The sequence below is a fragment of the Psammomys obesus genome, unplaced genomic scaffold, assembly GCF_907164565.1.
Source record: "Psammomys obesus unplaced genomic scaffold, mPsaObe1.curated_primary_1811, whole genome shotgun sequence".
NCBI lineage: Eukaryota > Metazoa > Chordata > Mammalia > Rodentia > Muridae > Psammomys > Psammomys obesus.
The window spans coordinates 8,221,320-8,225,591 of NW_026585691.1; positions in this window are offsets into that span (position 1 = coordinate 8,221,320).

The following is a 4,272-nucleotide window of genomic DNA, read 5'->3' on the forward strand; positions in this document are numbered from 1 at the left end:
TGTGTGTGTGTGTGTGTGTGTGTGTGTGTGTGTGTGTGTGTGTGTGTAAGCCAAGAGAAAGGACACCTGTGAGTTTTGGATCAGTGATCAGTGATACAGTGAATGTTGTGGAGCTGAAAGGCTAATGGCTGTTTAAAAATCTCAACCAGCAGCTCCCATGCCCCTGTCAGTCACTGAGACCTAGAGAGTTAGAGTCAATTAGTTGTCCTGGCTTCCTTCTATTTGAAAGGACAGATAGTAAGAAGGGTCAAAGGTGAGTGGGTATCCTAGAAGAGGACTTTGACACACTGTGCTGAATAAGTATTGGTGAACTGAGGTTATTATTGTTGCTGTGGTCCCACAGATGTAAGAAATGTGGTACTGTTTGCCTACAGAAGTGGTTCTGAACTTCTGGATCTCAACCCCTTGCGGGGGTAGCATCAGATATCTTGTTTATCAGATATTTATATTATGATTTATGACAGTAGCAAAATTACAGTTATGAAGAAGCCATGAAATAATGTTTTGGTTGGGAGTCACCACAACATGAGGAACTGCTTTAAAGGGATGTAGCATTAGGAAGGTTGAGAACCAGTGGTAAGGAGAAATTATGAAGGTTATTAGGAAGGAGAAATCATGAAGGTCGTTAGGAAGGTGAATGGACTCCCCAGAGGAGAAATCTGAAAAGATTCTTCCAAGAAATGGCTCAGGAGTGAAGAGTATATGATGCTATTCCAGAGGACCAGAGTTCAGTTCCCAGCACCGTGCTGAGCAGCTCACAAACACTTCCAGTTCCAGGAGATCTGGCACCTTCTTCTAGCCTTCACAAGAAGACACAGATGGCACATACAACATGCGTGTGGGCGGGGCACACACACATGCACACTCATGCACTGAATCTTAAAAAAAACAAAAAAACAAAAACAAGTAGAATTTTCCCTCCCCAAAGCCCCAAAGGGACCCAGCTAGGGAAGCTCCAGGCAATCCTTGCAGACAGGAGCGTGTCCCCAGTAGGGACCGAATTCACATCAGCCAAGCCTGAAGGAGCACCAATAGCAAACTCCCAAGAACCCAGAACAGTTCCTTTGTTGCTTGCTTGGTTTCATTCCTAAATAAAACTGATATTCTTGCAAACTAAATAAAAGGCTTTCCCATAAGACTAATTGATAAGCTTTAAAAACTTAGCACAAATAAACCCATCTGGGAAACCCACAGAATCTTGAGGGCTTAGCTTGGGGCACAATGACCTAGGAATTCTGATCTGGCTTCTTTTCCCTTTCAAAGATAACAAAGAAATTGGTGTCAAAGCCACATACATATTGGAAACACCTCTCTTTCTCTTCCCTCTAACCCTCAGAGATCTCTGGCTTTGGAAGAGCTTTGCACTAAACGAGCTTGTCAGGGATTCTTTTCAGGAAATTAAGCCAGAGTTTGAATCTTGTCTATTCAACAGATTGTTTAGAAATGTTTGGGTAACCTTGAAAGTTTTCTCTAGTACGGAGGTTCCCATACCCTCCAATTGAATTATTTCTGAGTTGGAAGGCCATTAAGACTCCAAGATATGTGCTTATTTGAGTCACACATCCATGTCCTCAGCTGAGGGGCAGGAAGCCATGATACTTGTGAAGAGAAAGCTTTCTGCAGCGCTGCCATGATGTCCTGGGAAGAAAGGGGAACCTGCAGAACCCGCAGTTGCCCACTAGGGGGCTCCACAGGGTGATGGGACTCAGCCTGGGGCCAGGGTGTTTACAGGTTTAAAGCTATGAGTCAGGGGACCAGCTTCATGGAACGCTGCACAAAATCCTCAAGTTGAGGCATTTGCCCTCAAGAGCCCAGTGTGCCAGGTAGTGTCCTCTGAGGCCAGTGAAAACCTGTCACAGCCGAGACTTCAGCAGGTGTGTGTGTGCCTGTGTCCATAGCAGTGGCATTCATGAGCGCTAAAGGCAAAAGGCACCCATAAGCATTAGTGGAGGGAGAGATAAGCAAAACACTATGAGGAAGGGCCTGTGTGTTTCTCCTTTTCTTTCCCCACACTGAGTCCCAGGTACTTTCCTTTGGTAGAAAAGAAAAATTGCTGAGTGTTTTCCTCATTACTTCATCCTGAAGCAACTAAATTTCTGCTTCTGGTGCCTACGTTTATTTGTTTTATGCATTGTGTCTGACAATGTAAAAATTGCATGCTATGCATTGGTATATGCATTATTATCTATACTATCCAAGCTTAGCATTGGAAAGTTAGGAGATCTTGTGATGAGCTGAAACAGTAACGAATCTTTATGACATTATGTGATGTAAAATAAGCCAATTACAGAAAGACAAATGGTAAAGTATTCTGCTTCAGTGAGTTTCCTAGAGTCACCGGAAGGAAGGAAGGACGGACAAATGGGTGGATGGTGGGCATCGGGGGGTTGGAGGGAGGAACGTGGATGGAAGCCTCATGTAGGCAAGATGGGTAGTGGTAATGGCAGCCCACGGGGCAAATGCTCCAAATGCCACAGAACTATGCACTCAGTGTGGTGAAAAGGGTGAGTTTTATGTTTTGTATATGTTACTGTAATACATTTTTTAAAAATCTGCCCATAGTAAGGCTTGATATGTCCATACATGCACACACACACACACATACACACACACACACTCAGGGTATATGACTAATAAAGCATGAAGTGCTGCTCCCTCAATAACACCTGTATTTTGGCAGGAGCCCGGCGTTAAATCAAGGCCCCTCCTCCTCCTAGCCGGGACAGCAGAATGTGCCATGGTATGAACACTAGAGCCCCCCCATGCCCCACCCCTTCCTTTCCCCGCACATACCCTGCTTTCCTCTCTCTGTGAGGCCGGGCTGACCTGGGTCAGGCACATCTGAGCTAGCGAACTGCCTTCCATGCTGGGTTCTCTGCAGCTCTAACAGGCTATTCCTCATCTCGGCTGCTCTTCTTCTTCTTCTTCTTTTTTTTTTTTTTCTGATCAAGACAAAATTGGCCACCCACTCAGATCTGAAATGGCACAACTCATGTTCCTGGTTCTCAAAGCTACAGACATGTCAGGGGTGCCAGGAACTGGCTTCCTGGGGGACAGTTCTTCTCACCTGAGTTTCAAACATAAAGTTGGTTTAGGTGGAGATTGCAATTATGTGATGGCATTTCAAGAGGAAAACAGGACACTGGGGATTATTTTGTGTAATGCCTTCATTTTTCAGATATAAGAAATGAAGAAATGGCTCCCACGAGACAAACTCTTATGTCCAGGTTCTGAGCCTCAATGCTCGTCTCCTGCTGAAGAAGCGGTGGCTAACGGCAGATGTTTCCAGAAAATCCCATGCCCTTAAACACATGACCACTTGGCTTACAAGATTAACTTGGAAAAAAGCAGGAGTTTTGCAGACTATGAAACTTTGAAATCTAGAACAAAAATCTTTCTGTGTAGAAAGAACAATCAAGAAGAAAAGATGGTGAGGTGCAAGGGATGGCCGTTGTGACTTTCAAAGTCCCGGCATCAAAAAACTCAGATGTGTGTGTATGTGTGTGTACTTGTAAGTATTCATACATATGCATGTATGTGTTGTGTGGACATGTTCCTAAGTGTGTGTTGGTACATGAGCATGTGTGTGTAGGCTAGAAGCCAACAGGTGACATTGGGCCATGTGCCTCTTTCTCCATCACGCTCCACCTTCTCTTTGGAGACAGGGACTCTCACTAAACCTGAGTCTCACTGATTCAGCTAGACTAGCTGGCCGGTGGGTTCAGTCCACCCAGCACTGGGGACACCCACAACGGCTCACTCATCCTTTACGTGGATGCTGGAAATCAGACCGCATACTTGCGCAGCAAGTGTTTACAGACTAACCCACCTACCCAGCCCGAGTTTTCCTTGCTGACTCCTACGAAAGAGAGGTCTTACATCAAGGTCCACCTCCTGACCTCGGCCCAGTCAAAGTCCTTTCAGGATTTCTCTCTGTTACCTGTAAAGTCGGGGTTCTGGCTGGAAAGGAAAGTGTGGTCCTTGAGGGCAATGGCTTTGAACTCGAGGCAGAATCTTGTCAGGGAACTGGTTCAAAAATAGCTCCCCGTTTTCTCTTTGGAGAGTGTGACTCACGTGAATTAGGGTTGAGATCCGGGGTACCATTTATTTGTCTTATTTTAAATTTGAATAATTTTGGTTATTATTAATAGTTGATTACAAACATTATCTTCAGTCTTCTAAAGGAAGAAAGATGTATTTGTACATTGGACATTTCCGGCTGAAATGTCCATGGTACCTCAGCAATGTCCTTTCCCCAAACAAGCCTGATCT